This window comes from Protopterus annectens, chromosome 3.part1, assembly GCF_019279795.1.
Source record: "Protopterus annectens isolate FY-2018-M chromosome 3.part1, PAN1.0, whole genome shotgun sequence".
Lineage (NCBI taxonomy): Eukaryota > Metazoa > Chordata > Ceratodontiformes > Protopteridae > Protopterus > Protopterus annectens.
Window position 1 is genome coordinate 14,372,323 of NC_056732.1, and position 21,145 is coordinate 14,393,467.

The window sequence follows — 21,145 nt, forward strand, 5'->3', positions numbered from 1 at the left end:
AAAGTCAAGAAATGAAAGGTGTACACTGTTACTTACACACAGATCAGGGAAAGAGGAGTGCCACAAGATAAGCATGGAAAGTCAAGAAATGGAAGGTGTACACTGTTACTTATACACAGATCAGGGAAAGAGGAGTGCCACAAGATAAGCATGGGAAAGTCAAGAAATGGAAGGTGTACACTGTTACTTATACACAGATCAGGGAAAGAGGAGTGCCACAAGATAACCATGGGAAAGTCAAGAAATGGAAGGTGTACACTGTTACTTATACACAGATCAGGGAAAGAGGAGTGCCGCAAGATAAGCATGGGAAAGTCAAGAAATGGATGGTATACACTGTTACTTATACAGATCAGGGAAAGAGGAGTGCCACAAGATAAGCATGGGAAAGTCACGAAATGGAAGGTGTACACTGTTACTTATACACAGATCAGGGAAAGAGGAGTGCCGCAAGATAAGCATGGGAAAGGCAAGAAATGGAAGGTGTACACTGTTACTTATACACAGATCAGGGAAAGAGGAGTGCCGCAAGATAAGCATGGGAAAGTCAAGAAATGGAAGGTGTACACTGTTACTTATACACAGATCAGGGAAAGAGGAGTGCCGCAAGATAAGCATGGGAAAGTCACGAAATGGAAGGTGTACACTGTTACTTACACCAAAGTTTCTTGCTGGGCGTGCAGGCGCACATGTGTGCGCCATGAAGCGCGAGTAGGGCAGTGTGCACGTGTGTAAGGCAGACTGAGCATGTGGGAGCGTGTTGGTAGATTTGTAACACTGTTTGCGCTGATGTGCGCGCGTTTTAACCCGAATAGGCAGATCCTGAACCGTGTAAGCATGTGTGCGCGCGTGTAAGCCACTGTGAGCGTGTTTCTGCTGGTATGCACGCTGCTCCCCCCTGATGAAACAGAAAGGAAAAAGGAAGCAACAGAATTAGTAGGAAGCTAGCAGGGAATACTGCTGGAGCTAGCAGGTGAAAACAATTAGAAGCAGGCAATTACACAGGCAGAATAGTAGCCCACCCCAGCACTTAAAACTCTGCAAACAGCAGTGCAGGATGTTTCTCTCAAGAGACACTGCAAGACAGGAGTAAGCTATTAGAAGTGAAAACTGAAAAAGCTGAACTCAGAGCAGAAATGCTAGTGGCTGCCATAGCTGTCATAATGAGACATAGGCGACTTGCTGAGGGTGGTGACAATGCAGATGGTGCTAGACAACCCACAGGGAGGAGACGGAGAAGAGTGTACAGGCCCAGGGTCACCTACCACGGGTTACATGAGCTGGAGATAGTAGACCACTATAGAGTGGACAGAGAGCTCCTGCAGCAAATAGTCGAGCTGTGCAGGCCACACCTCACACACAGAACCAACAGAGGGAAACCCATCCCAGTGGAAACCAAGGTATGTGTTGGCCTAAGAATACTAGCAACAGGTACCTTCCAGAGACCAACTGGTGATGTGATGGGGATATCACAGGCATCAGCCTCCAGGGTACTGCACCAGTTCCTGGATGCCATGTCAGCACATGTCGATGATCATGTATATTTCCCCAATGCCCGTGAGGTATTGGCCAGCAATATGCGTCTCTTCCAGCAAATAGCGGAATACCGTGAGGTAGTGGGTGCAATAGACTGCATGCACATATGCATCAAAGCACCAGCCGGTTAGCGGGGTAGGACCTACATTAACCGCAAGGGCTTTCCGTCCATCAACTGCCATGTCGTGTGTGATGCCCAGGGCATAATAATGAATGTGTGTGCTGGCTGCCCTGGGAGCTACCATGATTTCCACATCTGGCATTTGACACAGCTGTACCAGACATTTGCCAATGGGGACATCCCACACGGACACCTAGTGGGGGATACAGGTTATGCACTGGAGCCGTGGCTGATGACACCCATCAGAAACGCACACACACCTGAACAGGAACGCCATAATGAGGCACAGGCACAAACACGTAATGTAATAGAGCGTGTGTTTGGGCTGCTCAAGTCATGGTTCCGGTGTCTGGACACATCTGGTGGAGCCTTGCAGTACTCACCAACTATATATACCCAAATTGTCATGGTATGTGCTATGCTACATAATATGATCTTGCAAAAACAGCTGCAGCAGGACCAGCATAGGGCTGGGCCAAACAGCCCCCCCACCATTGCCAAGGCCATCACAGGCAGAGCGTGACTCGGAGGAGGAACACCTGAGCCTGCCCCAGTAGGCAGAAGGAGGTGTGCCCAGTATGCCCTGGCCTTGGCAAAGAGGCAACGCATAGCACATACACTGGCTCAGTAGGAACCCTGGGAATGATACCCCTTTCTGACTCACTCAAATAATAACAGGGATGCCTAAAATGACATGACCTGCTCACAAACATGTACAGGGAGTGTAATATGTGCATCCGACAGAGGCAGCCCTGCAGCACCACCTGAGGCATGAATGCCATGTGTCAAGTAATGTAACACCATGTACTATATGCACACTTGAGGACCCTGACTAACATCCACCCTCACCAAGCATGAAGCCACAAAATGACGATGGGATGATCAATTGCAATAATTGGCTGAAGTAATGCAGTTAGTCAAAGGGGAGCCAATGTGTTTCAGCCTGGGAAGACATGCTGAGCATGACATGATGCACCACCTGCTACGGGTGGCATGCATCTATCAGTCCAGGCCCCATGGATACTGACAAAGGCTGTCAGTACCCACAGCGTGCCCTAAATAGGTAAGTCTCAAAACACAAACCCACCATCATAGGTACCACAAGGGATAGGAACCTAGATGTAATGCTACCCAATGCCAGAAGTCTAAACAGCAAGATGCGTGCAGTGTAAACGCACACAGTATGGAGAATGTTGATATCTGTCCTGTAATAGAAAACTGGGTCAAGGCTCACATCAGCACCCTAACACTACCAGGTTACATCTCATACTGTGCTGTACAGCCTCAAAACATGGAACAAGCTACAAAAGGAGGGTGACTAGCAATAACTGTCAAGGATAACCACACCCCCATGTTGGTACCACAACAAGAAGCAGCATGGATTAGCCATGGTCAAGTACCAGTGGCTAGAACCGCCTCCCAGTATATAGCCTGCTGCAGACTACTGTCCTAACACCAGGAACTGCACCTGGCCTATGTTGGAATACATGAATATATCAAGCCCCCCAAACCACATTATATTGGTTGACTGAAAATACCCAGACATACACTGGGAGCATTATACTAGCACCAACACAGTAGGAGAAAAGTTCCCAGAATCCATAAACCAAAATGCCCAGGAACAACGTACCACTCCCACAAGAGGGGTAAGCATACTGGATGTGATAATCAGCAATATGCATACTGGATGGCAAGATGAGAAGTGTATCCCTCACTGTAAGACCAGACCATAGAGTAATCACACCGGATATACACATCCTGACCACAGTCCCTGGCCAGAAAACCACAGTGAAAAACATGTGTAAAGCATAAGTTGCACCCCTCTAAACTGATGTGGAATCCACTAAAGGCCCTGTGCAGGTGCAGAATATGGGACACACCTCAGAACCTGTTATACAGGCATTCCATGAACACAGCCAGGAATGCTTGGATTATGCAATCACAAATAACAACAAGACATAATGCCATACATGCAGGCATCTGGCATGCTGGACTCCAGCCATTACCAAACCATGCAAGAGAATGAGGAAGCTACTACATGATAGAGCAAACATAAAAAGGGAAGTAATCACTGATCAGTAGTATGGCAATAAAATATGTCCACACATACAATCCACTAAGGCCAGCCACAACAAGTAGAATCTGTGAATCCTGAGGCAATGTTACACCTGCCCCAAGTACACAGACAACCCTCAACTCCCCCCAATAAATACAAATATATGTGAGGGATGCAACCATTTATCCAAACCGGAGGCTGAGCTCCCCCAACTCAGTACTGTCAAAACTAGTCAGGAGGAGAAGGTAACCACATACACCACAAACCCAGTCCCACATAGACCTATCACAACTGTAAACCAAACACATAAACACAGAGAAGCATTCCCGGAGGCCCTAATTACAAACACACTACACCAACAGAGGCCTCCAAAGCAGACCCCAAGCAACCACAACCTCCAAACATAGCACATGCAACACATAGTACACAAAGCTGGTGTGCCAAACAGTCACAGGCCAGAAGGAGAAACAACATGCCTGATACAGTTGTAATAGGTGTCTGTATAGGCAGACACACTGCTGTCCCACTCACCAGACTGAACAAGGGAAAGGGTACAGTAAGCTGCCTGTAGGCTGCCACAATACACCACATAACACAAGTACGCAGGTCACCCCAAAGCAAGCAGAAATATGATGCACTCATTGTCCATGCTGGTGTGAATGACCCGAAATGTACCTCCCTGGACTACATGAAAAGAGACATGGATAAGCTCTCTGAGTATGTACTCCAGGCCGGTATGACACTGGCCGTTTGCAGCATCCAACCCTCACCAAGAATAATGCCACAGTACAAACACAGAATGATCAGCTTTAACAGGTGGCACAATTACAGCTGTCAGTCCAAGAGGATCTAATGTCTGTCTGCTTGAGATGTCATGCATGACAAGCCATGCTGCTGTTGTTCCAGGGAAGGCTTGCACCTGTTACACTGGGCGTCTGGATACTGGATAAGGCCTTTGCCACCTCCATAGAGCCGTACATAGGCAAGGCTGAAAAGACTAACCCACCACCCTAGAAAACATAAGTGGTAAGAAACATAAGGGTAATACTGACCAATGCCAGATGTGTAAACTGCAATATGCATGCTCCTGAGGCACTTCCCAGTATGGAGAACATTGATGTCTGTGCAGTGACAGAAACCTGCTGCAAGCCTACTGACAGCACACCAGCACTACCAGGTTATACCTCATATCATGCATTATGGCCCCAACACCTGGACCAAAACATCAAAGGAGGGGGAGTATCCATATGCAGCACAGACACCCATATGTCCAGGTAACTGACAATGCATGAAGCAGCGGAGACCACCCATGTGCACCTAACGGTAGTCGAAACTGCTGTACAGTCTGTAGCATGCGACAGACCACACTCTCACACACAGGAACCCCACCCAGACATCCTGAAGACACTGGACAGTATGAATGTCCCACCAAATACCAAACAAGATACTCACAAATTACCACATAGGTGGTAAACCATTATGTATGCAAGGAGTAATCAGGGACCTAGGGACACAAGTCGACAGTAACCTGTCATGTGACACTCACAATGCCAATGTGGCTAGGAAGACTGTCTATATTGGACACCATATCATGAAAGGATTCACATCTACATCAACAGATGTCACTGTGCCCTTGTGCTGTTCTCTTATCAGACCCATAATCTAGTACAATGACTCATATGGGATGTACCGTACCTGACACCTGCAGCGGTTAGGAAGACCTCAAAGGTACCTCACCAAGAGGATAAAGGGTGTCAAATATATGTCATATGCTGCCTGGCTGTAGACACCCCAGCTGAATGCAGTCACAGACTGCCTACACAGAGGCATTGTATGTCTGTTGTACAAGGCCATGTCCAACACAGGAGTAATGGACATGCTCCACCCCAGGAAATCAAAACCATTGGAGCTGTGAGAGTGACAGATGTCAACCTCAACACATAATGAAATAGGATGTGCTGGAGGGACAGATACATAACCCAGGGGCTCCCCACATCCTGGAACAGGATCCCACTCCATGTTAGGCAGAGCCCCTCACTGACACCCCTCAACAGGAATATTGCCAAGTGGATGGATGATCGTAGATGTACACTGGGGGTCTTCACTGTGTCACGTCCAGACAGAGGCACTGTAAAGAAAATCATAAATGGCCATAATATTCACATAGCAAGGGGCGGTGAAAGACACACACACTCTGGCTAGGCTTACTAATGCCCTAGGGTGGATAGCCTAGTATGAACCTAGGAACTTATGAAGATACAAATTGTACAGGACACTAAGGATAATCACAAGGCTTACTCAACTGATGGTAGGAACCATGTTGGGAATTCACAGATATGCTCCAAATCACACAGATATTAAAAACAACATACCAAACACACACACATATTGCCAACATACAACCTGACAGGTGCAGTGCAACCCCCCCCCGGCCAGAATGCAAAATATCTATCCCAGCAGACTGCTGGCCCCCTGAAATTGCAGATGCTGTGGTAACAGCCATTATCTACAAAGCAAAACACACAGCAGCAAAGGTATGAGATGGTGTCCTGGGCTGAGGCCAACATGGACTCCAAGAAGAATGGAATACCAAATCACACTAATGCTCAATGTCAGCCTTACCACAGGATATGTACCCAAAGAGCAGTGTACAACAACAGTGGTCCTTCACAACAAAGGTGTTGCCTGAATGGATACTGCAAACTACCACCCCAGGATCCTGACAAGCTTGGTCTGCACAGCTATGGAAAGGATCAGCATGTACCGCAGACATAAAGCTATCAGGGACCTACTGACACTGGACCCTACCCAGTGTGGCTGTCGTAAGTGCAGATCCTGCCCCTAAACATGTTTGACCCATTTGAAACAGTCATTAAGGTCATCGATGAGGGCACACAGTGTAGCTGGACCGTGCAAATGCTTCCAGACAATACCCTACGTGTTCAGTATGGATATGTTCACCAGCTTAAATATAAACCCCTATGTCATTAGAGGGGTTGCAAACCAGACCAAGGACAGAACTGACATGGTCAGACATGCTGCATCCATGTCAGACTACAAACCAGATATAAGTGGCATCCCACAAGGCTTGGTCCTGGGACCTCCCCCGTTCCGTATATATGTCCCATAGGTACAGGCTAACATGGAAGGACTGTGACTGAACATGTATGCAGAGGAGTACAAACTGCCCACCATATCTGACCCCCAGCTGACACAAACAACCCACAAAAGGGCCACATAGAAACAGACAACTGGTGCCATAGCCATGTCAGCAAGCTAATTGCAGAAATGTGTATAGACAACCACCGTGGATATACAGTAAGTGCCCACCAATTACCACACAGGTGTTAACCCATTATGTACCTAACATGTAATGAGAGACCTGGGGACACAAGGTGATAGATATCCTGCATTGGACAAACATGTGGCTGTAGTGTTCACAGAAACATACCATATACCTACCCAATCATGAAGGTTGTCAGATCTAGATAAGGAGGTCACTGTGGCTCTGCAGTCATCCTTCATCAGCCACAATTGACTACAATAGCCCCTGTGGGATGTACCTCAGCAGACACCTCCATCAACTGTAAAGTCCACAACAGTACCTCACCAGGAGTAGCAAAGAGCATGAACAGATGCCATGTGTTGCGTGATTAAACAAACTGCAGCTCCACACACTGCCATACTGCCCACCCAGAGGCAAGCTGTGCCTGATGTATGAAGCCATGTCCAAGCTGGAATCAATGAACATGCTGCACCTTGTACAATCTGAATGGCAGTGAGCTATGCACATGAGAGACCTGAACCCCAGCACTGACATAAGTAGGACAAGCTGTACTGAATGATCCATAACACAGAAGCCACCCCACTCTTGAGTAAACTCCCAGTACAGGTTAGCCAGAGAGTCACTCCGACACCCCTCAAGAGGAATCTTGATGAGTGGATGGGAGATGGTAGGTTTACCCTGGGTATCACTGTTATGTCACAGGTAGACGGAGGCACAGTATACTAACCATGACATATGTCATGGCAAACTCCAGTTACAATGTGTGTTGAAGGACAAACACACTCTCTGACTAGCATCAGAAATGTCCTAGGGCACATCGCTAGTGTTTGCCAATGTCCACCTATGTTTTGGAATACACTACCAATGCTGGACAAGCCTGGTGTAGGTAGTCCATATCTGAACATAATGCAACATGGTCATATGTGCACAACTGGCCCCTACACAGTCTGCTGTGCTCACTATGAAGATGTCAAGCAGTGATAGGACTAAAGCCCAGGATACTGTCCACCACAGTGAAAGTACTGAACCAGTACACTATCATACGGTCCACTACAGTGTTAGGTCATTATGAAAGGATGTTGACAACTGTATGCAAAGTATCCCATGCAATCCCTGCAGGCACAGTATAATCCCTGTTGTGGTCAGACACGAAGCAGTTGGCCAGTAAGTACACAACATGACACCCAACACACAACCATAAATGTGAGATATTGTTGAAGTTCACACTCACCCAAATATGTGGTGGACTGCAGAGTTCAACATATGGAAAGCTCACACTGGGCATGCTTGCACACTTAGGCCATATCTCTGTTTAGCAGTTGGCCACACATATCTGGTATTTGCACGTGTCATTCCGGGAACCAACCACAGCACAGCAATCTGCCCAGTGCACACAGTAAATGACTACAGAGAAATAAGTGATATAGTGGATCGCCTTCATATTCAAACATCTTCCACAGATACACAAGTTGTTCATAGGAACAGGGAATGCAATGGCAATAAAGACCTGCAAACAGTCTAACAGCAACAAATATTGTGCATCTGACAATTAAACATATGGGTGTAGAGGTCAGTACTAGGCTGTTTGCCCTAGGGAATGACAGCTTAGCCAGAGTGTGCTTGGCATCTGCATCCCCAGTACAGTAGGCTACTGTGCCACTGTAAAGTAGGTCACATAAGGCAACGTGTGTGGCTAGTGTGCTGTGCCTCTGTCAAGCAGGGACACAGTGGAGATCCCAGGGTTTGAATGTGCTAAGCCATATACATGTTGTTGGTGTGTGCTGGAAGAAGGTTGCTGAGGACCTCTAACAGTAAGTGGGCATCAATAACAGACTGAGGGGAGCCCTATCTGCATTGTCTGGACAATTCCACTGTCAACACTGTGTTGTGATGATTATGTGGGATTGAAGTGTCGTGCCGGTACTGTTCACAGATGTCCTCCCTCTGTGGGCTACAGCTCTAAAATGTATTAGCTCACTCTGTCTGTTGGACGGCTCATATATGGCTGATGTACACCTGACAGGTGTCCTGTTGTGGAGCAGTGATGGGTATATGTGGGATAGCATGATCAATGCAAACCTTACACATGCTCATAGAATGCAATTGTCAAGGATTATGCAGAGTGGCCAGTATAGTCCCCCAGCATGGGTCCTTTGAAGTCGTCCACCCCAGTCTTTACAAGTGTAGAGTCTGCTTGTGCTAAATACAGTTTGTTTGCAGTGACAACCTTGCCTGGGGGTGGGGATGGGATATGGATGTCCAGGGAAAGGTGGATATGGTCAGATATCAACAATGGTGGTCTACCTCTGGTGTGGAGCAGTGAGTACCCATGTTGCAGATGGACAGGTGCAATATGTATTCCCCCATGTGGCTGTGGTGAGTGGTTCTGCCATAGCACATGGACCCACAAATTATAGTGGCTGTAGGGTAATGTTGTAGAGGCCTGAGTAGTTCCCACACACACAATATGCCTGTACCTGATGTTAACAACTGGAATGATGTATGTGAACACCTGCATATCCCGCACTGTTCCCAGGAAGCAAAGTGTGTGTCCTGGATGTGGGAGTGGTGTTCTGGACTGGTTGTGTTGTGTGTTACAGGTCCTGTGGTCACGAAGCATGGTATAGAACATAACCTGCCAGTGCGATGTGCATATCTGACCCTGAAGTAGGTGGCTGCAAATGCATATATATGCTATCCCCCAACTGACAGGTAGTACTAGATGTACATACCTCTGTAGAAATAAAGATGTCAGCACCCTATAAATACTGCAGGTGCAGAACAGATGCCCAGTAATTCGGATAGCGTGCTCTGCTAATGCGTCTCCCTCAAGTGCCATAATATAGTTAGGTAGGAGTTTGAACCATGCAAATGCTCAGTGTGTGTGTGTGGGTGAGCGGGGTTGTTGTGTGTGCATGTCTGTGTGAGGGAAGTGTCCCTTTTGGCAACTGGGAAAACACTCTGCAGGATGCACATTCCCCTTTCTAAGCACTGATGATGTCAGCACCCTATAAGTACAGCAGGAGAAGGGAAACTTTCCAGTAGTGTGAATAGCGTGCTCCGCTAATGTGTCTGTCACGAGTGTCATAACATAGTTAGGTAGGGGTTTGAATCCTATAACTGCCTAGTGTGTGTGGAGAGGGGTTAGTGTGTGAGGGAAATGTCTCTTTTGGCAACTGGGAAAACACTCTACAGGATGCTCATTCCCCTTTCTAAGCACTGATGATGTCAGCACCCTATAAGTACAGCAGGAGAAGGGAAACCTCCCAGTAATGCGAATAGCGCGCTCCGCTAATGCGTGTGTCATAACATAGTTAAGTAGTGGTTTAAATCCTACAACTGCCCAGTGTATGTGGAGGGGGGTTAGTGTGCGAGGGAAATGTCCCTTTTGGCAACTAGGAAAACACTCTACAGGCTGCACATTTCCCCTATCTAAGCACTGATGATGTCAGCACCCTATAAGTACAGCAGCAGAAGGGAAACCTTCCAGTAATGTGAATAGCGCGCTCCGCTAATGCGTCTGTCACGAGTGTCATAACATATTTCGTTAGGGGCTTGAATCCTGCAACTGCCCAGTGTGTGTGGAGGGGGGTTACTGTGTGTGCAAGTCTGTGTGAGGGAAATGTCCCTTTTGGCAACTGGGAAAACACTCTACAGGATGCACATTCCCCTATCTAAGCACTGATGATGTCAGCACCCTATAAGTACAGCTGGAGAAGGGAAACCTCCCAGTAATCCAAATAGCGCACTCTGCTAATGCATCTCTCTCAAGTGTCATAACATAATTAGGTAGGGGTTTGAAACCTGCAAATGGCAAGTGTGTGTGTGTTTGGATGAGGGGAGTTTGTGTGTGTGCATTTCTGTATGACAGACATGTGCGTTTTGGCAATCAGGAGAACACACTACATGATGCACATTACCCTTTCCAAACACTGATGATGTCAGCACCCTATAAGTACAGCCAGAGAAGAGGAACTTCCAAATAATCCAAATAGTGCGCTTCACTAATGTGTCTCTCTCACATGTTGTGACATAGTTAGGTAGGGTATGAATCCGGCAAGTGTGTGTGTGTGTGTGTGTGTGTGTGTGTAATTGCAAGTGTGAGAGAACAGATCCTTTTGGCAAATACTACAATACACCAGATGCTGCATATTCCCCCAGTAAACACAGGGGATGTCACCACACTATCAGTACAGCCAAATAGGGCTACTTGCCCAGTAATGCCAATAGTGTGCTCCCCTACTGGGTCTATTACCACTGTCAGAGCACAGATAGGTATGTTTTGGAACCCCACAACTGCCACGTGTGGTTGTGTCACACAATATGACCATGTGTGGGTTGTTGTTCATAACAATGCATGCCATTGCCTAAACCAGCAATGGCAATGCACACATGATGTATGTGTGTGACACATACACATATATACCTGTGACCTTCAGTAGTTACCATGTCTGACACATGCCTCAAGTGGATAAATGGTATTCGCAATGCATAACAATATGACTGTGTCTTACTCTGCAGGGGCCGCATGTGGTATGTGTCTATACAGTGTGGGTTGCATATGGTATAATACCAACAGCAGGGGATACACATCTGGTCTGGGCCATATAGTCTACATGTAGTCGATGAGCAGGTGCTGCATGTTCCCACCTGTTGTGGGAGTGGTAACATGCTGTTCCACTGCAATTTAGTGACTACATGCTGGGAACCTTTCAGCTAGTGTGTTGTAGCTACAGCAATGCTCACGCACAATGTTTGGCTGGATGCAGTCCAGCCATATAAAGACATTTTTAGAGACTGTCATATTGCCAGTGTTGTTAGGGAGGATATGTGGGTTTCCTGTGTATGGGAGGGTTGTGTGTGCCAGGCTATGAACCAGAAGGCAGTCCAACACACTGTTAGCTGCTCATGGATAGGCCCTGATGCTTTGTGCTGTGCCAACAACCTGGAGGTGTGTGTATCTGTGGTGCCTTGAGATACCACCCCCCTATCCATGTGTGTTACATGTGTAGGGGACGACAGGCATGGTATGAGGTATAACCTGGCAGTGATGGGTTGCACCTGTGAGCCGTGAATCAGGAATCTGGTACTGCACAGATATTGCAGTTCACCGTGCTGAGGACAGTGTTCAATGCATGCATCTTGCGGTGTACACTGCTGGTGTTGTGTAGCATCACTGTTAGTGTCCTATCCTGTGTGATACCCGCGGAGGTGGCTATGTAATCCGTGTCCTGCAGCAAAAGGCACTATGTGTGTATCAAGGGGCTTCGCCAATATACAAAGGCCCATGGGTGTCACGTGCAAGCTGCCCCTCACAAATCATTGTGGCTTCCCTAGCATGTAAGCACACGTTGACAGCCATTGGATACCCTATGAATGACACTGGAGATTGAGCAGAATGTAGACATAGAACACCCTTCCTACATATTGTGGTAGCATACCTGGTGAGGGTATGATGGCAACCATGATCAGGCTCATACTGGCCCATGTCACATGCTGAGAGATCCCTTCTATGTTCCCTATCATGTAGTCCAGGGAGGTATGTCTCAGGTCATCCATAGTGGCATGGACAATGACTGAGTCATATGTGTCCATGCCTCTGACTGACCTGTATGCATGTGTTTTGTGGTGGACCATAGTGCCCCACAGGCATATCACTGTGACCTTCACCATGTACAGCCTGTTGAGCAGGATCCCACTGCAGCAGCCAAGAGAGGTACCTGACACATCTGTAGCAGGTGTGCTGTGTAGCCCTACAGGCTGTGAGTGTGTGGCACACGGGATGTGTGTGCCATGTGTGGCATGTGCTCTGTTCTGACGTAATGTATGCCTGTGTGCCAGCTGCGGAGGTGTGTGATGCTCAGGCAGGATGCTATTCTGAGTCTCCAAGTATGCCCCAGTGTGTTCGGATTGCTGTCAGTATGGGTCTATGTCAGACTGGTCACTGTAGTATGTCATGCCACCTGACAGGGTATGGCAGTACTGGGTTCAGAGTGCTCAGTCCCCAGATTGGCTATGTGGTGGCATCCCACACATGTGTTGTACGTTCCTGGCCAGGAGAGAGGGTTGACTGCATACATGTGGCAGCTGTGACATTGCCACATGACTCACATAAACTACAACTGGACCATAGAGGTGATTCTCAGGTTACCTTTGCACATGCTACCATAGTAGTGTGATTGATTACCAACACATAGGGCCAATGGGGAACAACATGCTGAAGGTGAGTATGTGTGGGTGTACTGCTACTGATTTCATAGCACTGGCATATATGACTGCACACGTGGGTAAATGCCAGGTAAGTCATGTGCAATGTGTTACAGGCAACATACATGCGAACAGGACAGACAGTGATGTTCTGTCATGTGGAAAATTGACATACGTATAGTATGCTATGCAGATGTCACTAGGAGTCCACAGAAGCTCTGTAACTCTGCATTGCAGGTGGAAGCAGTGTTCCAGGGAACCCCAAGCAAACATGCATGCAAACAAAGCTACAGTAAGCAGGGCTGGAAGTAGTCCATTGTACAACAAAGAAGGGGTAACACTTACAGTAGGTAACAGTGCAAATATGTAGGCACTATCAACATGTACCCAGGAATGCACAGCTCAGATGTCCATGGTAGAACTGATATTATGTCATAGTTAATTGTGATTTGTATTACATTGGTACTGCACACATATCAACATGCGCAAACATCCACATTGCATAGTCATTGTGGGCAACATGCCACCATTACTGTACATGTCCATCATTGCGTATCACTACTTGCATTAGCTTCTCCCCTGTGCTACCTATGTATGTGGCTATCTGTTGACATCCTTACCACGGTATGCAATAATGTGCAGCTGTTACACTATGGTACTTACTATGGGTGTAGATGACAATTCAGGACAGTCATACAGTTACTGCATCAGGCATGCTGGGATATACACACAGTCATATCAGCACACTGTACTGTTACCAACATGATACTAGTAATACACTTCTATGTAGTCACCCTGTGCATCAGCAACGTGTTTACCTGTTCCTGCACTGATGTTGGAGATTGCAGGAGGTGGCACAGTTTCATCATATGCACAGGGTGTGAATTAGGTATGCATGAGTCTGCCACTGATACCACCAATTGAAATGTGTGTATGTGTGTTGGTGAGGGACAGCAGTACAGGGTGGGGCACTGTTGGTGCAGTGTGTGCATGTATGTGGTAGCCCTAGGTGTTAACATTTTGCATGTGTGTATGCATGCACACAGTTCCACCTCATGGCTGCCATATACTGGAGTTTGTGGACAGCCACAGACTGCACCTGGCAGGTCATACAGATCAATGTCTGTGGGCATGGACATGGTACCTGTGCCTAGCAGGGGTGCTATGGACCGTATCCGGTACTAAGCCAGACTGGGTACTGTCATCAGAAGTGGGAGTGTGTTGACTGGACACAGGTCCCTGTTGGGACTGTCCAGAGCCATGTGCACGTGGTCTCCTGGGGTGTTCCGATGACAGCACAGACCCAGCATTGCTGGGGCTGCTGCTGGCACTATGGGGGCATCCGCGGGCCTGTTGTCGTCTGCTCCGACTGCCAGCTGCTGCTGTTGCTGGCATACGACCACATCGACGCCGCAACCATCCACCATTGCCCTGGCTCATGGACATGTGGTTGTGGAACTGCTGTAATATGTCCCCACAACGTCTATCTATGACATCGGTGAAATTACGGATATCATCCGTGATGTCACGCATACTGTCAGTCGTGTCTGTGCGACATGCCCTCAGCTCCCTCAGAACCTGTCTGGTGTATCTTTCCATATGCGACTGTGCCTGCATGACAGCACGAAACATAGCTGAGGTTGACAGACCTCTTTGGGCACGTCTGCCAGAGGCAGTATGCCCACGGATGCTCCCACGAGAACCCATGGGTAACTGTCTGTGTGGTACCATCGCAGGACCCTGCCCATGGCTGCTGTGTGGGGAAGCATGTGCCACAGATACCACATTACCCTGGTCAATGCCCACTGTATCCTGTCTATCACCTAGGGACAATGGTGACATAGGATGTACTGGCAGGATGACTATGCGCAATGATGGGGTTGACAGCTGTGTACTGTCAATTGGATGACCAATGACAGACCCTGACACACCTTCCTGTGCCATTACACAGATATCATCATTATCAGTACCTGTGGCACCAGATTCAGGTTCCCTGCTGCAGGACACCAGAGCAGCACCAGAACCTGTGGAAGGAAGACAGGAAACACAGTTTACAATGTCTACACAATGTTACCAGTGATGCACTAATGCACACATGCACACATGCACACATGGACACATGCACACATGCACACGTGGACACGTGGACACAGGCACACATGCACACATGCACACATGCACACGTGGACACAGGCACACATGCACACATGCACAAATGCACACATGGACACGTGTACACATGGACACATACACACATTCACACATGCACACATGCACACGTGGACACAGGCACACATGCACACATGCACATATGCACACATGCACACATGCACATGTGGACACAGGCACACATGCACACATGCACACGTGGACACAGGCACACATGCACACATGCACACGTGGACACAGGCACACATGCACACCCCGCAGTATACACACAGAGCACTACTGAGTTACACTAGTATTAATAGCACTATCAGGACTATTATAAGTATTGTTAAAACACACTCACCAGCATGGATGGGCTGCCTTGCTGTAACACCGGAGGGACCTGCAGAAATGAGGGGATTAATGTCAGTGGGCAAAACTGTGTCATTGATACTGTGTATGATACAGTGCAGTAGTACACCAGTTGCCTTTCACATGTCAGCTGCTAATATTGGCAATATCACACCTGCACAATTATATACTATGTTGACAGCTACATACCACGGACACACCTTACACATGCATAAACTAACAGTGTACATAACAGTCAAGTGTACATATGGCATATTACCTGCACGCTCCATGTCATGTTGCTGTGTGGATCCAGCCTCCATCATAATGCAGGTGTGTTGCTGTTGATGTTCCTGGGCTGGAGCCACAACTCTTAGGAGTAGCCCCTCCAGTCTGGTGAGGGGGGGATGTGTGGCCACCCCACCTCCTGTGGCGACCTGTTGCCTGTGGATATCCGATGCACGCTGACAGACATTTCTGATTAAATCACTGCAGTGATGTTGTACCTACTCATATGTCCTATTATACATGCCAATGTCATTTACCCTATGGACAAGGTCTTGCCACAGTGCAGCCCTCTCCTGCTGATTCTGGCTGGTGCGGGAAAACAGTATGTCATAATCCTGCACCAGGCTCTGGTGTATCTCTTCACCTTCTGCAGCAGAGTAGGCAGGATTTCACTGATGCGCCATGTCCCTGGAAGAGAACACAAACAGGATATCAGCAGACTATGTCTGCAATATATGGCACACATACTATGCATGATACTCAACTGTAGTGATATACTACTACTCCCATATGTAGCAAGTGTGTGTCTCTTGGTGGATACACAAGTACATGGCCAGATATCAGTGCTCAGCCAACACCTGTGCAACAATACCTGCCACATTCCATACAACATAGTAGCATGCCCCATCGGTCAGCACACTGAGTCAGGTCCAATGCACAGCCTAACTCTGGGGGTTCATACCAAGGTACTGTATGTGGAACGTCATCCACTAGTGTGATCTGGACACAAATTACTCGGCCTGGATATACATATCCCACCACCACCACCACCAGCACAGTAGACTACTTTGATATATATGTGATTAGACAGATATTCACTTGTTAGGACTGACATGGTATCCATGCAGCCCACTGGGCCAGTGGAAGCCACAACCCACACTGCTGACCCCTTTGTGAATGCTTCCCACGGACATCCCATAGAATGCATGGAACATGCACACACATTTCTAACCCAGACCCTATGCACAAAGATTAGGCATCCTGTCTGGTGGACCCCAGCCAAAGGCAGATTGTATAATGATAGAAGGAGGCTACTGCAGGACAGAGCAGATTCACATAAAGGGAAGGCATCTGTGGTCAGCACTGGTAATAAGCTACGGTCTCTCATAAAAACATCCATGGCCTACTCTGGGAGGGAAATGGCCACAAACACTATAGATAACCACAAGGCCTTCTTCAGTTATGTTAGACATATGGACCAAATGCCTCAGATATGCTCTGAGTTACTACACACCTACTTAACATTCACTGAACACACAGATATTGGCAACATTCTGGCAAACAGGTTCAGTGCACGTATCCCCCCTCCTTCTCCCCCACACTTAGAAATACTTATCATAGCTGAATGTAACCTCCCTATCATCTCAGATGTCCAGGTGAGGGCCGCCCTCAGCAAAGCAGAACACACAGCATCAATGTGACCTGATGGTATCCCTGGATGTGTGCTACGTGAACTCCAAGAGGAGATACAACCGCATATAAGACTGATATTTAACCTTGGCCGTACTACGGGATATGTACCTGAACACTGGCATACAGCAACAGTGATCCCACTCCACTAAGGAGGTACCTCTACTGACCCTGGGAACCACCGCCCCATAAGCCTAACCAGCCTGGTCTGCAAAGCTATGGAATGATTCATTATGGGACGCATATACAGTGATATTGGGTACCTGCAGACACTTGATCCCACCCAGTTTGCCTTTGTGATAAGCTGATCCTGCCTTCTGAACCTGGTTGACCTTTCAAAACAGTCACTACAGTCATTGATGAGGGCAACGCAGTCCATAAAGCCTACCTGGACTTGCCTAAGGCCTTCAACACAGTACTCCACTCAGGCATCATAGACAAGCTCATTAGCTTACATGTTACTACATATGTCACATGATGGGTTGCACACTGGTTGACATACAGAATCCATAATATCGATATTGCGGGAGCCATGTCAGACTCAATGCCAGTCGCATGTGGTATCCCACAGGGCTCTGTCCTAGGACCACTCTTGTTTGGCATTTACTTCTCACATGTGAAAGCAAACATGTGCGGGTTGTGGATGACAAAGTTCCCAGATGACTGCGAACTAAGTGCCATAGTCGTTACACCAGCTGACACACACATCCTACAGACAGGCCTCACTGAAACAGACAACTGGTGCCAGGATCATGGCCTAACACTGAATGACATGTAATGTATAGTCATCCCCTTTGGGTGAAACTATGTGCACACAACTTATCACATGGACATACATATAGATACAGACCAATGACACATATGGAGGGTTCACAGTATGTAGACTATTAACTTGTTACTTTACATTACCTGTGTTTGTCACAGCTGGTTGCGTTACCGTTACTATAGCTTCCTGCTGCTGCTAGCCCAGCTTGATACTGACACTGATGACATCTTCAACTTAGTTTGTGTAACATGTGTTTTTGTTTGTGTTCTTATTTTCTTTTTTTTTCTTTTTTTTTTCTTTCTCTCTCTCTCTCTCTCTCTCTCTGTCTGCCTCCAGACGGTGCAATGAAAGTATTGCATGTGTGGAGTGGGAGAACAGGATGCTTTTGTAGGTATCTGCATAAGTCCATGTGATGGCCTCTGCACCAATTGTAAGCCAGCATTTGCTAATTGCATGCAGCCAGTTGTGTACTGATTGCAGTTCTCACTGTGATTTCAGGACAGTGCTATAAAAGGGTATGTGAGATAGGCTTTGCCCTTTCAGATTGTAAGGGCGGGGACCATGCTGGTATGCTGTGGACACTGTTCTGTGAATGTAAAGGTTAGTATCTCTCTCATGATTCAGGCTGTGTTGTAGATTCACATTTTTCCATTCCTCTCTCATGCTTCCTGTACTAAGTGTGTATGCACACTGACACCTACAACTATATATATATATATATATATATATATATATATATATATATATATATATGTAAATATACATACATTTATATATGTACATTAACTGACATTATTACCTACTAGCTACCAACTAGCATGGCTGTTTCTGTTCACACACTACTATTATAGAAATCCACTAGCTTTGACAGTAAGTATGCATGACATGCTTTGTGTACTACACATCCTATATTCCCTTTACATTCATTCCTACTATTACATGATATATTTATTTTAGCACAATGTTCTTGTATAACAGTCATGGCTTAGTGGTAAGTTATGCAGACTACTGTTTCCAAGGTCCTGGGTTCAGGACTGACAGTGGGATTTTATTTTGCTTTTGAACTGACTACAGGACCTGTCAATCAGAGTGACTAAGGCACTTTTAAGCAGTTGTAACTGGGTTAGTGCTGGTTTGCGCGGAGCTCCCGCATGCGCACTGGCGTTCAGCTCTGCGCACACCCGCTTACAACCGCTTAACAGTGCTTACTCTGGCGCACACCTGCGCTATTTTCTTTGAAAGAAATGAAAATGTGGAGACAGAAAAGTGGTGAAAAAGGGGTCACAAAGAGGGTAAGACAGTAGGGAAACAAGCTTGGATTTTGCAGGACGGATGTAGGTAAGGCCCATAGCTGCCCATTTCTTCATCAGCAACAGCTGTGCATATGTTTGTAATTTGGTGTGACATTTGAAACCTTCCACCCCTGAGAGAGGTGTCAGGACAACAATAATACTTGTTGTACAGCCAATTGTAATTGATAGTTTCCATGTCCAGCAGACATGTGTGCGAAATGGGCAGCTATGTATGGGGCGTAATTTTTTGTGGGTACAGAGTGCCCTTTTTTTTTTTTCAGGTGAGAGTGGTATGTCAGGTAAAGGAAGTCGGTATAGCTGGGGAGGTAGGTTGGGTAGGTCAACAGACAAGACAAACAAGACGCATACAGGGGCGGTATATGACACGTGTGGGGGGGTTACACAATTGACGGGGATGGATGTTTGGATATCCAGAACCCATGAGCCCACAGATGGCAACAGTGGAACTGATATCCCCACCGATGGGCAGTTGCCACTGTTCCTTCACTGCCCAGGATGGGGCTGTGCTGGGGGCTGTTTAGGCCGGGCAACAGGCATGCCCGTAAGTTGTGCCACCTGTGCCTCAAGCTGGTGTAGGGGCCCAAGAACAGAGTCCCGGATCTCCCTACTCACCACAGTCCGGATGCTACGGAGGGTGAGTGGTGGTTCTCCTCCAGCCACACTTGCAGAGGGGGGACGGGCCCCATCCCCTGCAGTGCTTCCACCCACAGGTGGCACAGGGCCACCGGAGGAGGGTCCAGACTGGGCACTAGTGCCAGGTGCACTCACCAGCTGAGGTGGGAGAGGTGGGGCTGCTGGAACACGCCTTCCCTGTCATCCTATGTTTTGCATTATGTCATGACAGTTTGGGTTAGTAACATACAATACCATTCGCAATTTGTTGTAACAGCATGCATTAGTATTCCCATTAACCAAACACCCAGATATTCACACCATTGAACAGTGAGCATAACACATGCATAATTTGAACAGCAATACACAGTCCAACAACATGCAGGGTTGATTGATGGCAACAGGCCATCAGGTATGGATGTATGAACAGGGCAGATGCATCAACGTACATGCAAATATTTATGACCCAACAGGACAAATGTCCAGGGGTGTTAATTGTAATTGCACATACCAATTTCACGTGGAATGAATTATATGTGGTTATAGGGTGGGGTGAAGAAAATATTATTAACACCTTCGAATACCAATACATATGCTGTACATTTCTAATAGCTGCAGATATATACACACTACTGTTCTAACTACAGTTTCCTATATGATAACTACTTCAATTTGGGGATAGAACTGTTACTGCTACATCTATATACATTTTATTGTTATTCATACACGTTCAAATCTGGCTTTGTTCAGCTACATCATCCTGCTACATTTGCTTTATATAGCTATAGACAACTGTGGATGTTTGGTATTTCAGACAATCATACTATCTGCATATTGTAGACTGGGAGCAGCATATCCAGATTTTGGGATACACATTCCAGCTGCAGCAACACGTTGAACACATTTTGCAGTTTGGTTCTGCTTGTCACATTCATTTCATTCTGTACTGACTGCAGTATACTTTATTCAGGGGTTATTACTACTTTATTGGTGGATTCATAACTCTTTCTCACACTCTCTCACTTGTTTTCATTTTACTATTCAGGATGGT